We start from the raw sequence: 26,941 nt of genomic DNA, 5'->3' as shown, positions 1-26,941 counted from the left end.
ATTCCGGACGTGACTTTGGCTCCCCAGTCACACTCGGTGAAGGGCGATGCAGCATCCGCATTAAACGCAGTAAATGAAATGTCAGTTTTCAAAGACCAACAAACAACAGTAGATGTGGAAAAGGATGCCACTGTAGCTGAAAGGCATTCTTGTATGGGGAGGATGAAAAAAAGTGCATGCAGGCGTCTTTTGTCAAAGTGAAATTAAAGCTACAATATGAAACTTCTGGCCTTAAGGCAGGAAATGTATTGCAAGTCCCACCCTCTTCTCTCTCAACACTTGTCACTCATCTTGATGAGCTGTCTACCTTGAGGCTGAGGTAAACCGGCATCCGTAAAGCCACCACAGGCGTTGAAGGAAAAGACGGAGAACACAGCCAATCTTTGTGTGGCTTTGTCTGCCACACGTTTAGCTTGGCTGTTTTTTCCTTTCTTACCGCTTTCTGCCATGGATGTTTTTCCTAAGACTTCCCTGCACTTGATAGCCACAAATGGTACACACCCTAAAAATCTAGGTCTTCATCCGGCCGTGTCAACAACACAAAAGTTTATAGATTCAAATCATAATGTGATGATTAGGTGCTTTGAAAACATGTGCTATACAATAGCGTATTATAATATCTACTCAATAATAATGAAAAATAGTTCCAAAATTGAGTACATGTAGTTCAAAGGCCAGTAAGGACATAAAGCGTGCACACACACACACACACACACACACACACACACACACATCCCTATCCTCTTACTATGCACTTATGCATTATTCATTTCCAAGTCAGAACAGTGATACACTGGAAGCCTAGAGATAGTGCAGAATAGAGCGGACATACAAGACAATCAGCTGGCTTTAGTGAGGTAAATTCACGCTAAACTGATCTATGTTGACGAGGTGTACAGTGACAGCACACACACACACACACACACACACACACACACACACTGCTGACAGTATCCACATCTGGCTCTGTTACAAGGACATGATAGGACACACTGCCCTGCCAGAGAGAGACATATGCTATAGAACATATGTTATTATAGATATTGGTGATTATGTACTATTGTATAGAACATTTCCAAACCAAATAATTCATCATCTCAATATGGTTTGAATATGTATAAACTGTTATTTCTGGTTTTGGTTGGTTGAAACTTTACATTCTGTAAACTGCTTTGGCATGACTGTTTCTGGTGGACAGTCAAACTGATAAAGTCATTGAATTGAACTGAGAAAACAAAAATATAAGTATTTCAGTCTTAGGTAAATTAATGTATTTTATGCGTTTAGGCTACTATTTCTGTCTTTTGTTTTAATGATTTCAGTAAGTCTTATCTCAAGTGTTAAAGTTCTCTGAATTGAACTGACCTGATTTGAGAGAGAGAAGGGGTATCGTTATCCATCCTCTAACAGAGAAACTGTGTGTGTGTGTGTGTGTGTGTGTGTGTGTGTGTGTGTGTGTGTGTGTGTGTGTGAGAGAGAGAGAGAGAGGGCGGGCATCAAAAGGCAGCAGATGGTAGAGGAGAGGTTCTATTGACAGGGTCATAAACACACACACACGCACACACACACACTGGAGTTATTTGCCAAGAATCTGCCTGCCTCCTGCCCTGTCAAGCACGCACACACACACACACACACACACACCACATCAGATTTACAGTCAGCTCCTCAACCAGGGAGCAACAGATGAAGAATGGAAGACAGTGAAAGGGAGAGTATGTTTGCATATTTATGTGTATGTGTGTATGGTGTGTGTGTGTGTGTGTGTGGAAGAGAGAGTGTGTATAGGAGGCAGGGGTGAGCAATGGTAGATTCATGCACATCCACCATGTAGGAATGTGTCAAACAGAGTCTGACTCATAGTTAGCCTGTGGGAACTTGTACTGGATCGCCCACCACCCTATTAGAACAATTCTCTGGCGATGTGTGTGTGTGTGTGTGTGTGTGTGTGTGTGTGTGTGTGTGTGTGTGTGTCTGTGTGTCCTAGTTGTGCTGCTCTCTACACCCTACACTGAACTAAGAATTAGCAAGAAGGAACAAAATATTGGTAAATCTCCCATCTCCACTGCTTTTTGCACAAATGCCACCTTTTCAGTGCCGTTACCAATTCTTTCACTTCAGTGCTTGAGGCCAAGTCCAGAGATCCAAGCCATTAAAATGTCAAACATCTCCCTCTTAACAAGTCATTTAGTCTCATTTTCAGTCTGAAAATATTATTTTTCTTATTGTCCAATGCAGTTTTCACAATTTTCAAGAAATAGAAACAAGGTGATTTGCATTGGAACCAAGTATCTAACCACATTGATTTTTTCACTTATCTTATGAAAAAATATGATTTTGAGACTCAATAGTGGACTAAATTAGTTAAGATATTCTTGCAGTGTACGTATGTTTGCAGTGTAGTATAGTTTTAGTACACAGTATAGACTTAAGCCATTAGTTTGGGGTTACTGAACAAAAATGAACAGTCACTATATACTGATTTCTGACATGTTAAACATCACTCATGTAAGATTTTAGTAGTGGGGAAACTTTCCAACACCAGTTTGAGTATGGGTGTATCTTAACTGCTCAACAGACACTCTGCTCTATGTGAACTGGCTGTAACCATGTCAAACTGTGGCTGCTTTCTGTTCTGTTCTGTACAAAACACCGCAGGAAATAACAGAGGACATGTGGTCCATAAAACTGACCGCTGGCCTGGTGTATTTTGGTGTGGCTTGTGTGGGTGTGGAAAGAGTAATGGTATTCTAACGCATGTGTGTGTGTGTGTGTGTGTGTGTGTGTGTGTGTGTGTGTGAGAGAGGGTAATTAGAAGGCCAGAGGGACAGACAGAGTGCGAGAGAGAAGTGGAAATCCACTGAAAGAAAGGTGCTAATCACCCAAAGCAGCCTTGAAGCTTTCTAGATTCAGCAGCTCCATCATGTACACTTCCTCCTCCTGCCATCATTACAACACATTATTCAGCTACTCATGTAGTAGACCTATGTATGTAACCCTAGTTGCTGTTTCGAGCCTTTCAACCAGCAAGCCCATAAACGATTCTTAAATCTTTCAAAGTTTCCAACAAGAAAGTTATATGTGATTTGTCAGCCGCTGTGTTTTAGACATTCTTGGAAACTCGTTGATGTCACTTGTGTACAAACATGCGCAGAAATAATATCATGTATTCCAACAAAAGAAAATAGTCAGTTTAAGCATTTATATGGCTATTAATAGCTAATATACTCCTATGAACGGATTATCGAATAAAATATCATCGGGAATGGGCTAGTCTCTTCAGTTTGTTGGTCACATGAGACATTTTCAGTGTGAGTGGGCTATTATTCAGATTATGAATGGAATATTAGGCTATTATATTTCGCTGCATCCATGCTGAAACATAAGCTGCAATGACACCACAGCACAAAAACAACAACAACAACTCAGCACTAAATGAAACATAACACTTTATTTAACATGGATACACCGTCTCCCTCTCCTCCTCTCTCCCTCTCTTTCTCCCTCCCTCTCCTCCTTCCCCATCTCCAACCAGCACAGTGACTGATGTCTCCGGGTGGGTAATCAAGGCACCGTTCCCTATCGATCAGCCTATCGTTAAGCTGATGGATGGGGCTACGGTATACGTTTGGCTGAGCCGAGGCCGGTCACGGCGTTTTCGCCTCTGTGACGGGAGTAAAAGAGCAAGAGACGGGCTTCATAGAGCGACCACAGCCACAGCAATACAGACCTAATATCAACAGCCACGCCATGCTCTCATACACTGTTTCTTGCACTATTTCTTAATGACAAACAACAGACGCACAAACGCAGACACATGACGCAAAGACTTCATATAATACGTTTTCTAATGTTTTAATCCAATAAATGTCCAAAGGGCATGTTGCTAATTCAATCTTCGGGCTCCCTCGTCCGAAACAAAACTGAATTAAAGACGCGCTGTATTTAAAAGGCAAAGCTTCAGCAGAAAGACTTGAAAAGGACAAAAGTGCATGGCCTGATGTTCCGCTATACCGATGGGAAGGAGAAAGAAGCCAAGGTTGTGAATGAAGTCAAGGAACGCCCAAAATCCTCAGTGCGCACATCCAATGGGCCAAAAGTGAACAGCTCCGACATGTGGATCTCACTCCAGAAAAGACCCACCTTACTTTATGCAATCTGAAGCGAGCCCAATATCTAAACATGCTCATTTACACATCTGTTTCTACCAAGACCCTTGTTTACTTATTTGCTGTATTATTCTCAATATGTTCGACTGCTCTAATTACTTGTATCATCTTAAGTATGCTCTATTGGTCTTATCCTTAACACTTTATCCTATTCTCTGCTGCTGCAACGACCCAGGGAGACCATGGCAGTCAATGAGTACAATGAGTCTTTACCTTGGTCATATCCAGCACCAACCCACAGTGGAAAGACACTACAAGTTCTCTTATAGATCAGTGATGCAATGGTAAATATAAAGGTGGGTAACCTATGACCTCCAGTCAGTGATCATCACAAGGCAACCAGAAAAGCATTTATGTTTTTCCTTAAAAGACCCCTATCTTCATATAACTTAAATCAGTTTGATTCTATTACCAATCACCATATGTTATGAGTGAATGGTACACAGCACCTGATGGTACAAAGCACTTGTCTTGAACTAGAAATGTACATACCTCTGCATCTTACCATCCTTACACGGTGAGATTTGAGAACATCACTCATCTGAAAATTACAAATGGAGCTTGGGGTTTTTTCCCTCTGAAGTGAAAGTTGAGGATGGAAAGAGTTTTTCCTAAAAATCTGTGTGGGATGATGTAATTGGGTTGCTACAGTTAAGTCAAGAGTTTGACTAAATTTAGCTCCATAAAGCCACCAAAACAAATTTGACTAGATTAGGGGTTGAACCCTGGCATCATTTTCCCACATTTCAAAGAGAACTTGTACTGCTTTCGAAGCCTTATCCAGATTCAATGACAGATTGAAAACATAAACTGTTGAACGATACTAGGTCTCAATTATTCACGGCTAGTTTCACCCTAATTCTTACCTCAATGTGCTCATCTCTTACCCTCCACAGACTTGTTGCTGACTCCAGCTATTGCCACAGGAGATGAATTCTAAAGCACAGGCGTCACTGGCGGTCCAACTTTATTTTTGCTTTGTTTTCATCTCCTTTCATATCCCTTTCTTACTTCTCAGCTCTGCCTTTTTCTCTTTCATCGTCCTTCTGTCGCTCTGTTTGCCTCTCTCTCCCCCTTGCTTGCCTTAGCTCCATCCCGACCCCGCCCTCTGTCATCGTAGGGCCCATAAAATGAACAGCCAGCCAGTCAGTCAGTCAGTCTATGGGGTAATAAACTCTTTGACAGAACATCTGTCCTCACTGACCCAATGCCATGCAGGCCACACTTTGACTAATGTTTAACTTAAACTCCCATATATACACTATTACAAACAAATCATCACACCACGACTGGCCCTGGGGTGGAATCAGTGTTCTGGCCCTATGCCCACACACACACACACACACACACACACACACACACATGCTACCCCCTTCTTGCACTGACACCTAGTATTTATTGTATTTGTCAATGCAAAGGTCTGCTTATCTTGTTAAAATGAACAACAGTCAGGACCTGAGCAGACGGGTCACGGCCAACACACACACACACACACACACACACACACACACACACATATCAAATATAAGGTCTACGAGGCGACAGAGGGGTTGTGTGTTCACAGCATAGATTTATGTGAATGTGGCCATAAAGAGATACAGCATGCAGCTCCAAAGGATTTCCCCTAGAACTCGCCAAAAAATGTGTGCACGCATGTGTGTGTGTGTGTGTGCATCCAAATATGTGCATATGTGTGTGTTCCAATGAGTCAGTGTGTGTGTGCTCTTTTCTCTAAATGAGAACCAGCTCTGGAGAGCTCTGTAGCTCTGTGGGGTTGGCTGAGCCGAAGAGGTTCAACCACACAGCGAACAAAACACCGTCCACACACTGGTGTCTGTGTGTGTGCTCATTACTCTTTCATAGATGAGTTACACTTTGTGGCGTCTACCAGACCTCTGCGTGGAGATATGCCTTTCTTCACATGTCAGTATCTCCATGGTGTTCATGTAGCCTGCGTCGCTGCTGTGAAAACCTTCTGTCATAACTTCACTGTCTGATTTCCATGTTTTTACTACTTGAGGCAAGTGTTGACATCCTGGCGTCCACAAAACCTATACTCAAACCTCATGCTGTGATCTGAACTCTACATGGGAATCACAAGGAAAACAAGACTCCTTATCTTAATGCATTTCTTGAAGATGGAAGGTTTTCATCTCAAAGCAGCAGTGTTCAGCAGTGTAGAGAGCCTTTCTAAATAATGGACCAAATACTCCCTCCTCTTCCCTCCTCTTCCTCATCCCCTGTGTCACCGGGCCTGGCGGCTGTTGGGTTGCTTCAGACGATATGATACAAGGAGAAGGGAATGCAACTCTCTGTATGGCCCTGAGGTCTGCTGGGCTGAGGCAGTGGATTGACTAAAGTACTGACAGTCCTGTACAGCTCAAAGAGCAAGGGGAGAGCAAGGCACTGACACTGCCAAGGTTGGGGGGGGTCCTACCTGTTTTTCTTAGGAGTAGCAAGACCAAAGCAATGGCCAGAGACTAGTACCTCAAACACATTTACCACCTGCCTGTTGTAAATGTCACTCAGGCAACTCCAACATTAACTCCACAGCATAACCCCTATAAAACAGGGCCATCATGGTCTTACCAACCTGGAACTTGGAAAGATCTGCAGTCCTTATTTGCATATTTCAGTATGGCAATCAAATTTCAATCTGTTCTGTCACAATGTCCAGGTAACTGATTACAGTTTCTACTACCTGATGTTTAATGATAGTACTCAGAGGGATAGGGGTTTGATGCCTTCCCTGTATAGCTCAATAGGTACAGCAAGGCACTAATACTGCTAGGGGTAGCGGTCCATCAAACTGTCCACCAAATGGCAGATGCTATGTCTTTTAAATGTAGTAAGAGGTAGCTGTCCTTGACCAGAGGATTTCCATTTTATGAGACTTCATACCTTTAGTCTGCTACATTTATCTGACAGCCACAGTTACAAGTTGGCCTTTCAACAGAGGCCTAATCTGTCAGAGCTAGATCCCCTTTCCCACTGAACATTTTGGATCAAGATCAGTTTAGTCTATTGGCTTAGGTTGAAGCTGTCAACACCAACATGGAAATATGCTTAGCATATGTGAATAGGCTTACAACAAAGACTGACTGATAAACTGTGCTTGGTATGAAAACATACTTACCACGACATTATTACATTATTACTAAAAGGAAAGGTCTCTGTCTTGACATATGAGCAGAAAATGACTACATTGAATCATTATGTACTAGCCCAAGGGTATTCAGTAAGTCACGAGGACCCAAGTCAAGCTAAGTGACTCACAAAGTTCTGGTCAGGACAACAACAAAGTCATTTGTAAGTCCTTCACAAGGTAACTGGATTTATGCATTTTAAAAAAGTCGATCTAAACTCCTTGAAAAGACCTCAGAAATCCACTGAATTCATCCCCGAATCAAGTCACAAATACATAAAAGAGCAGTTACAAAGATTTATCTGCCATTACCAGAGATATAACACTGCTGTGTCGAGCTGGAAAACCTCCACAAAGAGTAGGGATAAGTATTTCTCTTTATGTAGAGAACAAAGCATCCGGCAGAAGAGGTCCCGTTATTTCAAAAATGGCTGACGATACAATTCTCCGACTCTAATGCGAGCCTAATCATTTCAGCTTTGGCTCCAAACTTTTACATCAAACCCATTCCCTTTCCAAGTCGAAGAGTTCTTGAAACCGGGCCAGCGGGAGATTTCCAAACATCAAAGCCAAGCCAGAGAAAAAGGATTTTTTCCGACTAAAAGAGTTGAGCTTCTCGCAGGAAGAAAAATAGACTTGTAAACAGAGTCTGGCATGTGAAACGCATAATCAAACAGAATTACCAAAATTACGCTATCAAAGGAAAAGATCGGAGATGTTGTCTGAAGTGAAAAGGATCTCAATCATAACTCTCTCCTGTACTCTATGATTACCCCCCTCCACACACACACACACACACACACACACACACACACATACCTGAACTATTTTCCCAGTTGTGCAACGGTGCAGCTGATGCTGATAATTGAGACCAGTCTCGTCATGAATCAAATGCCTTATCCATTGCTGCCTCTTCAAGCCATATTTCATGTTTTTTTTTTACCCATATATTACAAGTCAAAAGTAGGGACACACACATTTTTCTTTATTTCTACTATTTTCCACATTTTAGAATAATAGTAAAGACATCAAAACTATGAAATAACACAAATGGAATTATGCAGTGACCAAAAAGTGTTAAACAAATCAAAACTATCTTATATTTTAGATTCTTTAAAAGTAGCTGCCCTTTGCCTTGATGGAAAGGCAAAGGCTTTGGAAAGAAATTCATACATAGGATCAACTTCACTATTTATATTTGTCTAAGAAACTAATGTCAAGAATTTAAGCAGAAGCCTTTAGATCAAAATGGATTTAAGATAATGAAAAACAGTACAACTTTTGTCTGGTAGTGCACTTTTTATTACACATGGCTCCATAGAAATAATGAGCAGTCAATTTACAACATCTGCTGTCACCCCCACAAAAAAAATCCTTTCAATATTGAAATTTGCAAATGCAAACAAGCTAAATGACTTTGACCTTAGATGACACAGGCTTGTCACCATTACCAGTCATCTTAAAAGGCTCATTTTCCATCGTCTCGAACTCCGTCTGTTATCATTTATTTTGAGTTTCAATGAAACATATAACATGATACAAGTCTTGTCATGTACATATCTTTCTGTTTTTTGTCACAAAACTGCATGACATAAAAAAGGTGACTTGATTCAGGACAGACCAGTAATTACGCCACACAGTTGTGAATAATAAAAAGATAGCTAACAAGCTAACGTTGGCACCCAGTACATTTCTACAGGTACCAGTTCTGAAAAAGCCTAAGAGTTGTTGTACATCTTTCTGGACTGCAAATATGCACTATACACAGAAATATTATACACAGAAAAAGAATAAAATATATGCTAACGTGACAATATGCAACCAGCTTTCGTTAGCCGCAGTTAGCCAGCTAGCATTTTAGCCTTTGAAGACAGGTGGATTTTAATAGTCGTGCATTTGCTTCTCAGAAATATGTCACAGATGACAAGACAAAGATGTTGAAAAGTTCTGAGTAGGAAGAGACAGAAAAGGTTTATATTCTGTCTCCCACTATGCCATTACTTCAGATCAGATTCAGATTCTAAATCTCTGTATATGTATACATATTTGACATTTAGCAAATCTTATCCATCCTGAATCTGATTTATTTGCTATTATTTTATACTATGTAACACTGCAAGGTATAAGAGGAAATGTAAGACAAGTGAGCAAATGTGAAAAAATCTTTTTAATACCTTACTTGCTGTTTATCATTTAACTGCTTGGTTCTTTTTGCCGTTTTGCTTACTCAAGCGCTTTTGACAACTGCTTGTTATATGTGTTGTGTAATCAAGAAATGGCCATGCCTCCATTTCCCCCCTGTATATATAGTCATATTTTACGAATAAAAACACAGACACTGATTTGGTTCTAATGCTTTTAGTCCAAAGTTAAAATTACACAGCATTACTTTTTATTTCCTTTGTACATTAGTTTATTAGATTGCTATGGAGGCAGACATCAGCTGTAGCGTGCGCTCTATTGGCATCTTTACTTGGCTTGTGAGGGCGGTTCAAAGTCTGGCCTTTCTATTGTGTGTGCACAGACTCTTTTGAGTGTACCAATGCTCTTTTCCTATGCTCCTACACTATCATTGCAGTGAAGCAGAACAAGCAACATGGATCTCACTGCAAAGCCACATACAACTTCACCGATCACCACGTTATTTTATATATTGTGACCTATTTATTTGCTATTTCATGCGCTCAGTTTGTCACTCGCTCTCCTCGAGGGGAAAAAGACTATTAAATCGTTAATCACAGTTACTTGAGAAATGGAGAGAAAATGTAATTATCTCCACAGCCCTAATGCACGTCGCTCTGCATAAGAGTGGCAGCTAAATTGCCTTACCTGTGGTGTGTTAGTCACTGGTGCCAAACTCGTACCTGCTGGTGTGCCGTCTCCTCGTCTACAACCAATTCAGAAAATGTCTCCTACTCCTCCTGGATAATTAGGCCTAGGTCTCCACTGAGCATGGCTGCTCGCTTCTCCTGCATAAAAGGAACCCCTGCCAGCATGGTAACCAAGGAATAATGGTTAGCATGCCGACTCTCTGACAGAAAGGCTGGGTTTGTTAAGCCAACACTGCCAAGGTCTAAGACCAAGCTGTCAATCACGTGAGATGCTATTTACCCGTACCAGGTCTCCCATAGCAAAGCAACTGTCTGCAGGGTGACTACAGGTGTCTGCAAGGCAAATTCAAGACGTTTTAAAGACCTCTTTACTGCCAATTTAAATTAAATTTAAGACCACTTTTATCCCCAAAATGAGCCTGGAGAGTAATAAAGCAGAAGCAGCATCAGAGTATATCAGCACAACAAGGGAGATTTCTCACAAGGAAAGAAACCTTAAGACTTTTCAGCCTGTCTGTCTTTACACCTGACGATAGACAGCGGGTGTCTATCGTCTCCAAAAAACATAAAGCGGGAGAGCTGCGTCTCCCATGGGTCCTCACACACACACAAAAAAAGTTAAAAAAAATGAGAAGTCCATCTCCCATGGGGCCCCAGGTGTGGAGTTACTGCAGAAAGAGGCTCTACTGTAGCAAATTACACAGTACATTCCTGAAGCATGACTCTCTCTTTCTCTCTCTCGCTCTCTCTTTCTCTCTCTCACACACATCCTGTGGTTCCACACAGACATGCCTATGAAAGCATACGCCCTATGTGCCATTAGAAATACATACACACACATACACAAACATATATAGTCCACAGACCACATGACTAGCCAGTTAAAATTGCTGTGTGCGTGTGTGTGTGTGGTTAGGGGGGACTGAACAGAGGTAGGCTATATGTGAAACTTTCCCTCCAAGTTTCACACACACTCATCTTGCTACTGCTCCAAATACACACAACCACACACACACAATTAAGACCTAAACAATTGTGGGCGTGTGAGAATGCGAAAGTGTGTCAGCTTGTGCATCAAGGAAAGAGACAAAATCCTGTGTGAGTGTGACTATGTGTGTCCATATGCGAGAGAAAGAGATAGAAAGAGACAGAGAAGGGGGAGAGCAAGCAAAAGCAACAGAGTGTGTGTGTGTGTGTTCTCCTCATCTTTGGGTAGTATCAGTATCCAGCAGAGTGTCCAGCTCAGCACAGCCCGGTGGTGCAGTATCACATAGCCATCATTTATTCAACAGGACAGAGAGAAAGAGAGAAAGCGGAGAGAGAGAAGTAGATGGATGGAGGTGATGTTAGGGGATGCTGGGGAAGAGGGATGGAGGGGGACGATGATAGATGGAGGCAGAAAGAGAGGGGGACAGTTTCTCTATGTGATCTTCACAGTTTGGTGAGCGAGGCCTCCGGACTGGATGCTATCAATAGCAATGTTTCCATCCAACTGTCAAGAAAATTTGAAGCAAACTCCTGGAAATGCCGCAAAAAATGAAATGTGAAACACACATTTCAAACAACATGGAAAGAGTCTTTCATGAATTGATTAGTATTGGCCAAGATGTTATTGTTCTTTAGTGTGAGCTAATGCTGGCCATACTTCATGCATGAAGATGAAAACAAAGAAATGCACCTGGTGATACTGTAATACACCAACTAGCTAATGGCCACACAACCATGATGGAAGCTAATACATGGCAGAAACAACGGGGTTGACATTTCTGGGACGTCATGGTGGACAGACATTTTACAAACCGTTCATCCAAAGCCACTTTAGAACCATTTTGTAATGACAGCGAACCATTTATCAGGCCAATCATGCCAAGCTTACAGTGTCAGTGTTAGTTTCCATCTCTATTTATCTTGGAATTTCTTTATCAACAAAAAACCTTTCTGCCTCAAGCACGTGTAAAAACGGTTTTGCAATATTAAGGAATTTTTACCAAAATTTCCATTCAGGTTTTTTTTTTTGATTCAGCTTAATTCACATAAAATGCCCAGATCAAAACCCAGCTAATGAGCTACAATGTTCACATTGCTCCTGTCCTGGTTCTTCTCCCCCTAGAAATAAAGTATGCATAGCCGATATGACCATTCTGCAACACTCATTTTCAATTCAATGTTAATGCTAATTCAATCTGTTTATACAGCTTGGGACAACACACATTTTTATGTTACTTTTCAACCCAGCAGCTGTTGTCAGCTGAAACCTAGAATCTCCAAAAGTAAGGGACTAAGGCTTAGTGTTAGACTGCATGCATTTCTGAAATCATACAATAGATACCGAAAGAGTGGCATAATACAATTTTCCAAACACACAGACGACTGCGTCATCCTTCAAATCAAGTAACAACATGTAAAGCTTCAAAACAGTTTAGACAAATGTGTGTTGTCCCAAACTGGACACCAGGATGTGCTGAAAATGATCTATCCTTTATCAGGGTGAACATTCCTGATAGCAAGGTATATGTGATGAATTCCTACCACAATCATTCCAAAAAAAGTCCTGCATTTACAGCAACCAAGGTCAAATATACCTCATCAATATCTCCATGCAATACAACACCCGTGTGACAGAGGCTTATAGATGACATGGCATTAATATTTCACAACCTGCCAATATCCTTTTCTAAGTTCTGTCGGTAAGTATTGCCTATCTAAGTATCTACCAATCTATGCAAGTATTCATCTTCATTATGTAACCTTGGGTAGCGCCTTGAAGATGCCTCAGCTGTTGAGACAGCAGAGCTAAAAAGAGGAGCATCTCTGCAGGGCACGGCAGCTTCAAAGCTTCTCCCGCTCGCAAACGCTTCTATAGATGGAGAGAGGTTTGCATAATGTGTTCAATTAGGTAAATAGATGGGAGGACGCAGCTCTTTTTTTTTTCCTTCTCCAGAGACTCGGCACATGAACTGCTGAGGTGAAGGAAATGATGAAACGCCAAGACAGAGGTGGAGGCAAAGCAGGGCATGGAAACAGATGAAAGATGGAGGAAAGATGGAGGCTACGCCATCGCGAGTGTCCTTCAGTTCTTCGACATCGATGGCAAAAGAAGACCTTTGTGGCCTTTCTCTCTGGTGCATCTTGACATGAGTGTAAGATGAACTCACCCCTTCAAATTGGGTCACTGTAGCAGCAAAGAATAGAATATTGATAAAAATGCAATGAATAAAACATTTAATATTAAGATTCAATTCATGCTTAGAGTATATACACCGAATGTTAGCTGGATTTTAGAATCTGGGATACAGGATTGTGTTGTTTTCCCTTACACTTGTTCTTAAAGTAATAACCTGCAATATTTTCATAGAAATAAATGTCTATTTTGCGCGATTCAACCTATATCCAGTTCATGAAAGCTTTTCCATTTGCTGTTCTAAACACCTGGTGTCTGGTAGCTCTTTCCTGGTAAAAATCATCTGCCGCACAGGAAGTGATGCGTTTTACGTTTCCGGTTTGTTTAGAATAAGTAGGAGAAGAACTGGGAAGTTAGCATGAGCAGTGATGAGCCACCACAGACAAAGAAAAGAGCGCCAACTACAGAAACTCAAACTTCATTAACAGAAAATCCAAGGAAAAAGGAAAAACTGAACACACTGTTTGATTGAGAAGCAACCAAAAATGGAGAGAAATCTTAAAGTATTTTTAGAGTATTTTGCAGATAATCCCTATAACTGCTTGTGACGAGATAGTTACCTTTTTGTCTTTTGCACATTTTAGGTTGCTCTGGATAAGAGCATCAGCCAAAGTTTGCCCCGACTGTAGCTGTAACTGTCAGGTAGAGGAGGACTGGAGCTCTGAACTAATGCTGTCTGGAGAACAGATAGCCGATGGTGAACAATCGACAACCTCGGATCACTTGGGGGGTTTTGTCTCGATCTAATCCTTTCCCACAAGGAGCCAGAGTTCAAAGCCTGGTCTGGCCAAACGCTCAGTCCTCAGCCTGGGGAGGGGGGGGGATCGGGAGGGTTAACAGGCCCTAATGGGGATCAAAAGAGTTTTTAACTGCAAGGAAATCAGCCAAACGAGCTCACATTGAAGAACGCAGACACACAGGAGCTTATGCAGTGGCTTAAAGAACTTGAACAAGAGGGTTTATGGGTGTGTGTATGCACTAATCCCTCCTCACACACACACACACACACACACACACACACACACACACACTGTGCACTCCTATAACCTTCTAGGCCTATAACTGTGTGGTGGGAGCAGAGATCGGAAAACAGGGTCACTTCACATCCAGTCAGTCGGGAAGCAGTAAGTTACATCCAGGCCTATTTCCGTATGCTTTACCAATCTGAAAAGCTGCTCTATGTAATTTTGGTGAGGAAAGCATTACTTACATAAGGCATATTAATCATCAGCAAATACTTGGCGCTCATTTCGAAAACACCCTTTTGAAGCAAAGCAAACCAAAAGCAAACCAAAAAGTTGCTTCTTTATATTCTGAGTGTGATGTGACGTTCTGTCCCAGGGTATCCAGTTATTCGTATTAGAAAACATTATTTATCCAGTATTAAAGCTTTATCCTAATTTTGTTTTTCATATTTCAGTGGTTTCCTTCCTAGAACTCAACAGCTTAGCTTTGAGTCACACTTGGAAAGCAGCAAAGGAGCAGAGTATATGCTTGGTTTAAAGCCGACAAACAAGACTGAGTCTCTTATTTCTGCCTCCTGGGACGGGGTGTAAACTCATAAACACTGTGGCCATGCTGAGTGTGCAGATGAGCGTGTAAAGGCTCTCTGAAGAGCCATTAATTACACACCGCTTTAAGGTCAATTAATTGTTTAGGCAGGTGAGGGAGAAAGGGCAGGACAGAGTCTTTCATCAAGGGAAACGCAGGCTCCCTCTCCACCTGGCATTAACATGCACATCATATCCAAACTGTGTGTAAATATGATTTAAGCAGGATTACATTTACACCTGGCATTAAGATGCATCGCTAGGATACACAGTGAAAGCTGATTTCTCTTTCCCTTGCCAACATGCAGATTGCCGTGCTTGTCACGTCCTAATATTTACGACCTTTCAAACTGACAGTAAACACCTCATCTCACCTGTTCCTCATCCACCAGTATCCTGACAATCCATTTTTGACAAGTATGTTACTATCAGTGCTGCCTGACTCCTGTTTGATTTGCGTGATCATCACAGTTGGAGCCACACACTTAAGTATATTTATGTATATGTAGTTGTATGTGGATTTGAGACATATTGTATTTACACTTTGTTGTTAATGTGGCCATATGTCTCTCTGACCACCTCTGGAGGCGGCCTGGATGTTCAGATCATCAACGCATCTTGGATTTAAACCTGGATTTGATGCGTTTTTGCTTATACCATTACAACCTGATCACCCAGAATGCATGTTAATGCCAGGTGGAAAGGGTGTCATATAGGTGATGAGAAAGAAAAATGGGCATAGAAAGGCCGCTACATTTCCCCGGAAGACAATCCTTAATCCTTGTCAAAGTGGCCGGGACTCAGTGTGCATTATGCAACACATCCCGGCTTTAAGCTACAGTTACACATGTTGTTTCAATTTGATTTTTATCATCTCTTCACACCAGGATGCATTAACTGGCAGGTCTAGTCGCTCCCAAGTCACATTTTACTTGCGTTAGAATCCAGCGAGCCAGACCGCATCCCTACGCGGTCCAAATCGCTGTGGGATTGGAGTTTTACCAAATCCTGAAGCAATCCAGTCCCGATGTATATGAGCAATGCACAGACAAGGAGAGGTAAAGAAATACAGCCACAGGAGATGCAGAAAAGACATTTTTAAGCCAAGTGTGGTCTTGTAACATCAGATCTTTATGATTGGACCCCAAACTTTGCTGTCACCCCTTGTCTTTTTCTTACTAGGTTCCTTGAAATTATGGCACATATTCTACTGCTGGCTCTTGTTTAATTGCATTGGACAAGAGCGTCAGCCAAGTCTAAAAAGGAAATGTAAAGTATAATCCTTCTCCACAGTGAGGACTCATATAGAACCATTAGATAGAGACAGTGGGTTTGCCTGACAATGCTCCTTCCTTTGCAGAGGCGATGTCTGAACTCTAGCTTGAGAAAACATTTCACGGTTCAGGGAGCTCTAAGGAAACAACTCCAGTTCATGGTAGACTGGTTACTGATATAAAGATGCAGATATTTTAAAGCCTTATCTTTTGGGAGCAGTAATTGATCAGGAATCCCAATATAACCGTTGTTTGTGTAATTTGAGGCAGATATACCATGTCCAAGGGAGCACGCTGGGTTGGTGTTGTCTGGGTAACAGAAGAGGCAATTGAGCGTTAAAGCCTAGTAAATCTGTCTGCTAGCACGCTGAGGGGGACGCACACACACACACACACACACACACACACATAGCGGCTGGAAGAGGGATTTGGGCGGTGCACCTAGACAAGGCAAGTACCACAACAGACTCCGGAGATCCGAATTTCCTCAAGCTTATAACATCCTTGGTATCCTGAGGCACAATCCATACAGAGGCAGCACCACAGGTTGGAGTCTGCCTCTTGACCTCTTTGACTTGTCATTCCTTTTTCTCTCTCACCTTTGTCTACTATCTAACACAGAAGAAATGCCACAGATTTAATATTAAGGATCCAATGCAATGAGAATTGGATTTCCCAACCTCATGGTATTGTTTAACAAAGGGCATGTAAATGTAAGGTTACCCAAGACTGTCAGTGTTATGGGAATTTGACACCCCTTCAGAAACTATCCCTCTGGTTGTAAATTATGTCACTATACATAATAGAACTTACTTAAGCACCAATTCTACCAGAACAACAGATGTTTCTGCTTCGGACACAACACAAAAATAGGTGGTGCCAAGCATGTCGGCAGGGCCACACCCCCTCAATATACTGAATAGCTTGAGCATATAGAATGAAGCACTAAAGCACTTATAACAAATTAGATGAACCATCAAATATTGAACAAATTACATTCTGTATGTTAGAAATCCATAGCAAGCTTTTCCTCACTGTACTGGATCTTTAACAATCATAACCTATAGCCTCTTATGTTTCCAGCATCCACACTGGCATAGAGAATAAGTAACCCTTCCACTCATTCCTGACTTAAAGCGAGATACAACGCGTGATCCGTGCTCATTTCATTTCAGACAGCATATCAGAAGATGAATGGCTTTTTTACTTCTGTATGTGTGCAGGTTGCATGTATAACTGACCAATTAGATCACTGATCCTTTCAGTAGTCAAACACTGGCAAACATTCATGTCTGCACAGTCCAACACGGTTCATATTTTCCAGGAGGTGGACATAGCTGAGACAGGCTATGTTTACATGCAAACAGCATTCTGGGTACTGGCTCATATTCTCTTCTTCAGGATTCTTCAGGATTGTTTATATGTACCTTTAATAACCTGTGCTCCAATATCTCTGTATCCATGTTCTCACCAATAAACTGTTTCTGCTACAACTACACTGGAAGATGAAAGACGCTGGATCTGGACCTCTTCTAATGATTCACCGCTACCAGACTTGCACCATAGTCAGCGGAAACCCAGCATGTTGTATTTTTTCCACAACTTCCATAAATAAATCATGATTCCACTGCCATCTGCAATCCAAACAACAGAGAATATTAACATATTTCATGATAGAGAGACTATTCAGCTTCACGCCAGGAAGGTGAATAACTTTATCCCTGATACAATGCAAAACTGAGCTTGCAGAGACTTGCGAAAACCAACGGTAAACAGGATAAAATGTTTACAGTGTCAGTATCCCGCATAATAGAGGAATATCCCAGGTACCTTATCCAGGTTTCTCATAACCAGAATAAGAGTTTATGCAGGTTACTGTAAACAAGATATAGATTTTACATGTACCTAGGGTTGCAAAGGGGTGGAAAATTTCCGGTAAATTTCCAGAAAGTTTCCGGTAAATTTCCATGGGAAGTTAAGCCAGGGAATTTTGGAAATATTCCAAATTGGAAACTTTCCATGGGAATTATGGGAATTTATGGGAATTTATGGGAATTAATGGGAATTAATGGGAATTTATGGGAATTAACTGGGAATTGAGGGTAATTTAATGGAAAGGTATCATATCCAAGCATAAATATTTGTTTTGTTATAAGCAGACATCCATCCAAAATAATACAATTAAAACAGATTTATTTGTAAGTAGAACTTTATCAAGTGTTAAATATTTTATTGAACAATCAATTCTTTCATTGAAGAACAAAAACATGAATGTTGAGTTGCATGTAGGGGGCGTGGTCTCAATAGCCCTGCAGTAAGCAGTGTGCTATGTGCATGTGATTGAGGAATAGCATAGATATTCAACTGTACTTGCATGATATCTGGTTGTTTTAGTCAGGATTATGCTAAAATATATTTTCCCCAACTATATTTAAGTTCCCTATTAAGAGCATACCTTCAATTTAGTAAATTCCTGGTTTATTCCCGTTTATTCCCATAAATTCCTGTTAATTCCCATATATTCCCGTTAATTCCCATGGAAAGTTTCCAACTTTGAAAATTCCCGGAATTTTGCAACCCTACATGTACCACATCATAAAGTCAATACTTAAGTATCCTGAATATTATATTAGCATGCATGTAAACATAGCAACAGAACTCCATATGCTGCCCTGTAAAGTCAGACCAGTGTAGACATGCAATTCACACCAGCATGAATTGACTATAAGACGGATGCCTGACGCCTGCCTCAGACAAACTTCCTCATGCCCGTCTCATTACACACACACACATACACACACCCACACACACGTGTACTGTACATAGGCATACATATGCACACACATCAAGGAACTATGGAGATTGTAAAAGGAAGCATACCAGTTTTACGGGCTCATTTCTATCGGTAGGATTAGCTCTGCTGGCGCCAATTATTATTAACTGGTCAAGGCCAACGGCAAAGCCTGGCTACTGAGAGGGAGTGGATTTCAATAAACGATCCAGAAATAGTTCAATCTAAAAATGTCTGACTACAGTGGATTTAGGCCTGTAACTTTACGGTCTTGGTTTCACAAGGCTAAGCTACCTCAATTTACTGCCCATCAATCTGTATGTCTGATTTCATATTTATTGTAGAATTGATCAATACTACACTGGTTGTCTATGAGAAGACCTTAACCTGAACTGATTCTAATGGAGATATTTTGATTAGATTCCACACAAGTATGAATGAATATGTTTTATTATTATTATCTTGGGTTTCAATGGAGAGTTTTAGTGTCCCATGGTCTAAATGTTGCTTCAGAGGCTTTTCCACCCAAATTCTGTGTGAAACACTGAATACTTGTATCCAAAACATAACAGTATCTGCCTTCAAAACCCCATATCAGTCGAACCCCAGGTACAAGCCTAAAGAACCCTTTTGAGGTACTATATAGAACCTGTTTTGTTAAGAGTGTTCTAAAACTAGGACCCAAAAAGGGATGGTTGTGACACCCATCCATCAGCGAGAGGAATTACAGGGGAAACACTGGACTGGAGCGAGATCAGTGATCCAGGAGAGACCTCTGCTCCCCTGACTCCGCCCACCGCAGCCATCTGCTGCTCCCATTGGCTACATCTGGAAGACAGATCACCCAGAGGCCATCAGAAGCAGCCAATGACGTCATTCAGTGGTTCCACCCGGACAGGAAGGCTGTGTGTGTGTGTGTGTGGTTACAGGGTGAGTTATGGCTGCTTCCCAGTATGGACAGCACAGATACAAGTATTTCCCAGCTTGGGAAGAGGATGCGTGTGTGTGTGTGTGTGTGTGCGTGTGCGTGTGTGTGTCAACAAGTCAACAATCACTTAGGTGATGTCAGCCAATTCAGAAAGACACACACACAAAAAATACATATACACAAAGACACGCACTTATAAAGAGAAATACACACACACACACACACAGGTTAAAGTGACTGAAATCCCCATAGTGCAGTTTCAGTGACAGAGCAGCAGACCAAAGGCATTCCTCTGCTTGCTCTAATGCAAACTCTGCTGCCAGCCATAATTACCAAGTCCTAAACAAACACAGCTAAACTTAGACACACACATTCTCTCACTCAGACGGAAACACACTCCCTCCAAGAATAAAGCACAGGCCACAGTCACTCTGCTCTCTCTTTCCTGCTTCTATAAGGAATTGGACTGTAGCCCTATTGGCCAGGGACTAGTATACGTGGGGACCTCATGGAATTAATTAAGTCAAATATCAACCAAATTCAACATATTACCATATCTGCAATAAAAAAGCATGATTACATCTGATATTCAAAATAACACTATATTTTAAATTCCTAAATCACACCTATCGGGTGGGTATGGCATCATAAAAACACAGGCTGACACTTGTTGATATCTGGTAGTTTTCACTCTCTCTCGCTGTGTGAGGGAAAGAAAGAGAGAGAGAGAGAGAGAGAGAGAGAGAGAGAGAGAGAGAGAGAGAGAGAGAGAGAGAGAGAGAGTTCAAAATGCGGTTATGCATTTTGTGTCTTGGTCCAACTACTGTATCTAAGGTTATTATCACTAAAAAGGTGGACAGTTCTGACTAAATATTTCACCTCTGTACTGTCTGGCTCAAGCTGAGTGACCACAACATGAGGCAGACTGGGTCACTGACAATGCACTCACGACACTTGAGGTATGCAAGGTTACATGAAAGGAGACCACAAGGCTCAGCATGGCACACACACACACACACACACTCACACACACACACAAGGGAAAGTCGTTCAGTTTTCATTATGAAAATGTGAAAGGTTTTTTTGTGTTCTCCCATCTGTTAGCTACACTAGGCGTTATGGAAAACTCAAGCATTTTTCAAGTAGCACATATTAAGAGTGTAGAATGGAAATATGTCCACATCAGCCCTAATGAGACACTAGATGGTGTTGAGATTTGACCTGAAAGCATGTGTATATTTCCCGTTGCAGCTGAATTACAGACATGTCAGATTCGCATTGGATAAATATCACAGATGATCTCTGCAATTATAACAAATCACTGGACATCCCCATGTAATATTAGTCCTGTGCAAATAGGGCTTTTGTGTATACATGCTTTTCACAATACACAGATTTCAAGATAAATCACAGAACAGTTCAAGCAAGTAGCAACATCCTCTTTGTGACAGGAAGCAACAGGGTTGATGAGGCTACCAATCGTCTTCACCATGGTCTCATTTGTTTACAGTAATTATACCAAGATATCACAATCAATTTGAGGATGATATATTGATGATTTTTAAAAATGCTACACATAGCACCATTACTTCAATTAGTCATGCAGCCCAACAAGACAGAGACCAAAACAGTCCGGGACTAGACTAGTACAAGTCAACAAGTCAACAGACACCACTGCTTCACTGTTCAAGCTCTATGCTCTCAGTTAACAGCATTGTAAGTGCTGGTATCAATGCACCACTGCCCTAAGACATGTTGTCTGCTACCTTTCTAGCTCCATTATCATGCATCCTGGATGATCAGATTGTAACTGAAAGGCAAAAATGCATCAAATCCAGGTGTAAATACACCCAAGACGCATGGACGATCCAATCTCCCAAACCTCCTCTGGAGGTAGTCAGAAACACATTTGCCATATGCCATGTGTCTCCAATCCACATCGAGCAACTACATAAATGTAACTGAAGTTATGTGACATAACTTCCTGATTCCCTCAGTCTCACTTTGAGCTCGTGTTGCTCCTGTCAGTGTGAATGAGTGGAGGGCAGGGAAAAAGCTCAGACAGCGAGATCAGAGGTGAGATCATTTGAGATGCAGTCTTCCACAATCGTCTGGATGGATGGATCACACAGTAAAACGTTTAGAGACTCCATGCTGACGGCAACTTGACTTCCAAGACCTTTGGGAGGTCTGACAGTCACTGAACTGGAGAGAAAAACAGGGAGAGAGAGAGAGAGAGAGAGAGAGAGAGAGAGAGAGAGAGAGAATGAGACTGAGAGGAATGACAGAGAGTGGAACTGGGGCTCAGTAAAAAACAAGGGAGAGGAGAGGATGGAGAAAGCGAGAGAAAGCGAGATTGAGAGGAATGAGGGGTAGGAAAGCTAAAGAAAACAGAGAGACAGACAGAGAGAGAGAGAGAGAGAGAGAGAGAGAGAGAGAGAGAGAGAGAGAGTGAGAGAGAGAGTGAGGGAGGAGGGAGATGTTGAGAAGAAAGTAAACAGTGTGAGGGGTTGAGGGCTGGGTTTTGCTGGGTTTTGCTGGGTTTCGCTGGGGAATGGAATGTGTTTAACCAGCCAGAGTGACTGGAGGTACACTGTCAGTTTGGCACACAGGCTATCAGCTACATACCAACTCCTCCTGGCTGCACCAAAACAAATAAGAGGGCATTTCTCTACCAGTGCTATGGTCTTCAGGAGTCAAATTCTGCTCTAACAGTTAGGGTGAGATGCTTCACTCCTCTATACCTTAATGCTATCAAACTTAATCACTGTGTGGTCTGCTCTTTTATGAGCTGTAATAAAAAGGAAGTAAAAGTTGTATTACCGTGAAAAATGTAACTGTAAATCTTCACACCTTGGCTGCCATACAGTGATGTATGGTGATATTTATATACCTAAATATGTTTATGAATGCAAGACAACACATACTCACATACACATAGTTGTATTCTCCTTGTTTTAATTGAGGCAGCTGATAAACTAGGGAGCCAGAGCGCTGAGATCACATTCAAACAAACTGGTAATTAATTATTATAAAATGTACCTCTAAATATCCTTAATTATATATTATCAATCATTTATAAATTATCAGTCATCAATAATCACCACAAAAGCACCGTGGAACTGTAGATAATTTCTAATTGTTCAGCAGGAATTTCAGAGCCGTGGAGATGTATGAGCTATGATCGCCAGAGTGTTGGTGTGTAAAGGGCAATGGTGAGAGAGAGAGAGAGAGAGAGAGAGAGAATCAAGACTTGGCTCTCCTGGCTTGGCTGAGTTTCGGTAGGTGGAGCGACAAACAGAGGATGTTGATATTCCACACAGGAAGACAGACAAACAAAAGGTCTGCTGGCCAGACACAGGCTACATACTGGACAGTACACACTAGACCACATACGCATTTCACTCACGGGTATATGCCTGTGTTTCTTCCAGAACTTTGTTCTTGTCAGGGTGGAAAAGCCTCTGAAGCAGCATTTAGACCATCCTGGGACACTAAAGACTCCATTGAAACCAGACAAATGAAAGTGTTTTATGTGGGTTAGCAGCTCCTTAAGGCAAGGTGACCCGCAGCACCTATTTAATGGAGGGTAACTCTAGGATACACACATAAACAAGTTTATATTTGCACAGCAATGGCAGCGTGCTATGCAAAGTGCACTCTAATATTCCCTTAATATTCTGAAGTGTCTGAACTGGTGCATGTAAACAAGATATCCCTTTTACATTAACAGCCAATTATCCCCACTATGAGAAACCTGGGTAAGGTACGTGAGATATTCCAATACTAATACATGTAAACATGTTATTTGTAACAGAAACATACAACACAGGGATATTGGAGCACAGGTTATTAAAGGTACATATAAATTGTCTATCCTGAAGAAGATTATAACCAGGATATGAACCAGTACTCCCAATACTATGTTCATACAAACTCAGCCAATGAGACATATTACACAAACAACACACACAAGCATGTGCCACACACACACACACACACACACACACACACACACACACACAAAGACATCAGACATGGTGCCTGAACAAGCAGCACATAGGCAGATGGGTCTCTTTCTCTTTCTTTCCCCTTCAAAAACTATTTGTTTCCATGACAACCACACAGAAGTCATCCCTCGGTCTGCAGCCCCTGTGTGTGAGTGTGTGTCTGTATGTGTGTGTGTGTGTGTGTGTGTGCACATGCGTGTGTGCGTGCGTTTGTGTGTGTTTATGAGAGAGATGGATGGATATTGTTCTCAACATTCAGGGCCAATAAACCACACTGAATTGAATTAAATGGAGGACAAGCGAGTGAGAGAGAGAGAGAGAGCGACTGAGCAAGAAATGAATAGGGAGCAGCGTGTAGACTGGTGGTGCGGGCGGGCCAACAGAGCAGGCAGCTACTAGGAGGAAAACAGATGGTGTTGTCTGTTGTGAGAAACCTCAGGACACTTTATCTCTGCTGCTGAACAGGTTGCTTTGGCTGCTATTAGGAGAAACTCTGGGATTCCCTCCCATTATCCTCAGCAGGGCCTGTTTGGCCCCCTTTCCATCAGGCGTTAACGCGCATCTCATATCTGCCTAGCCTACATCTGATTTAGCTGGATTACATTCACACCCGGCCATTAAAATGTGTCTCGCACTGAATTCTGATTTCTCTTTCCCTCGCCAAGACGCAGATTGCTGCGGTCATCACTTTCTCGTGCAATATTTACATCCTTAAAAACTGACAGTAAACACCTCGTCTCGCTTGTTCACCATCCACCAGTATCCTGACAATCCATTTTGGACAAGTGTTACTGTCCAAGCTGACTGCCATCTGTTTGGTTTGTGTGCTTTTCCTTGTTCTGTGTGAGAAAGGTTATTTCCATTTCCATATATGGTTTGGAGATGAAATTCATTGCCACTTCATTGTTACTGTGGCCAAATGTGTCTCTGACCACTTCCAGAGATGGTTTGGATAATTGGATTACAATCCGATCACCCAGGATGCAGGTTAAAGCCAGGTGGAAAGGGCATCTTTCTGTCAGTGTCTTCAAATATGCAGACTTGTGCTGTACTCAACAACCAAGTTTCTTAGTCTTTTGGGTCGAGGCAACCAGCGTTTAATATAAATTCAAACTAACAACAGTTTGCACTACAACACAAGTCTTTCTCTAGCTCACCAGGCTAGGGACCGCCCAGAATCATCCCAGGGACCAACACCGGCCCCCCTGAACCTAAGTTTTACCAACACGGCTCTACAGTCTGCGTCCGTGATGACGACAAGTTCTGAGCATGGACTTTGGCTCAGAGGTATACAGACCTACCGCACATAAGAACTGTGCATTCCTGTCTAGTTTTTTTTTTTGCATTTCACCATATAAATCAACAACAAATGCTTGGCTCACTACTGCCGCTGGAGCTCCAGCTAACAAATGAAGCAGTGTACATAATGGTGCAGGTTAATGGCTCCTGAAGTGGGGTCTAGGAACCAGCAGCGGTATATCCTAAATCATATCACAACAAAAATCTTCTGAAATGGGGTTCCTTAAGACAAAATCTTGTCCCCAGAGTCAAGTATCTATTTGGCGGTCCTTCACAAGAAAAAGTTTGGGAAGTCCTGGCGTTGGCTACAACCTATTTTCCCAGGAGAGTTCAGGATTTCTTCTGCCTATTAAACTCAAGGAGGCCGACCTAAGGCTTTTCTGACTGCAGGAGGGTAAATTTTAACGTACTTGAAGGTAAAGCGGACAAAATACATTTCTTCACTTGCAGTTGCTGATCGATTTCTCCGCATTGTGGACGCAGAATTGCTTCCATGCCCTCCACCACACACTTCACATGAAGCTGATCCCAGACCATCGCAGTAAGGAGGTCTCAGCAGGGTAATAATCAATTGAGATGTTTTTTTCACAGTGAGCAGCAATTCCCAATCTGACAGACACCACTGTTAGGATTTTGTCAAAGCTTAGGGGAATGATGCATCTCACTACTGGGTCTATGACTTTTTCAAAAACACACCGATTGGCCCAATTGGGGGCGCTACAATTACAGATCAAACGTTAAAATTGCAATAACCAGTCATTACTCCCATACAACAAGTTTGAATGACATGAAATTTGGTGCACATATCCAGATATCTTTGCTCTACATATTTGCCTCCAGGACCATTAGTGTATGTCGTGTTGGATTTTCCACCAATTTGGATTTCTTGAAAAAACTGTTTTCACCCTGAGGCTTTTTCATTTATTCACTGTTTTGGCCTAAGGGGTAAATGCATCATTCCAGGGGAGGATACTGTTACTGGTGCCTTCTTGTTGTTGTTAGATACCACTTTATACAGAATTGTAAAACTGTCAGTGGGGTGAGTGAAGTGAGATCTATTATCACTGTTGCAGATTCTCTCCTAGTGCAAACTTCTAGTAAATGAAGTAACAGTGACATTCAAGTATTCCTTATTTTCCTGGGGGACCCCCTGGAACCCTCTTAGGAACCCTTGGGGTTCCCCAAACCCCACTTTGGGAACCCCTGCTATAGGCTACCCTCTGGTATTCAACGGTAAGCCATTTTCCCTGGTATGGCAGATAGGTATACAGCCACTAAAACAAGTTCAAGACTTGAAATATCGACGTGATGAAAACAGTCCCATTGTGTCAACTTCAAGGTGGCAGCAACAGCAAAAAAAGTGTATATTCTTTTTTGCTAAATGTAACGTTACCTGATATAGCAAGAGACACCACTGATGAGGGGACAAAGTAACTGCCCGTTTGCAATGTCTATCATTTTGGATTTTTATTTTTATCTATAATGCCAGTGCATAGGGAGGAAAAGAAAAGGACCAGACGTGATTTTCTTGCATGAAATTGTGTCTGTCATTTGACACCACTGTGTTTCAAAGCAAGGGGCTTAGTCAAACTATTAGCCAAGCATTTCCACTATAAAAATAAAAACAACGGAGCACATACCTTGTGAGAAGCTCGGTTGAAGGTTGCTATTATCTCCTCTCGGTATGTGTCTTTTTATCCTGTGGAAGTAGCAGAGCTTTTCCTTTTTTTCCAGCCAAACCTCCGTCCGGCGCTTGTTCTCTT

At 41.8% G+C, this 26,941-nt stretch overlaps 1 protein-coding gene across 1 annotated transcript in view; it reads right to left on the bottom strand.

The window, feature by feature from the left end:
• The window catches only part of ccdc102a (coiled-coil domain containing 102A), a gene marked incomplete at its 3' end in the record, with an annotated part of 49,816 nt that extends 22,875 nt beyond the window's left edge, over positions 1-26,941 (bottom strand). The window contains exon 1 of the mRNA XM_071534214.1: positions 26,819-26,941. The remainder of the gene's footprint in view (positions 1-26,818) is intronic.

This window comes from Centroberyx affinis, unplaced genomic scaffold (assembly GCF_046629955.1).
Source record: "Centroberyx affinis isolate AG114_WGS23_722 - 3 ecotype Tasmania unplaced genomic scaffold, CSIRO-AGI_Caff_v1 ptg000011l_1, whole genome shotgun sequence".
NCBI classification, from domain to species: domain Eukaryota; kingdom Metazoa; phylum Chordata; class Actinopteri; order Beryciformes; family Berycidae; genus Centroberyx; species Centroberyx affinis.
The sequence above is the reverse complement of the archived record's forward strand: the minus strand, read 5'-3'. Positions and strand labels throughout refer to the sequence as shown.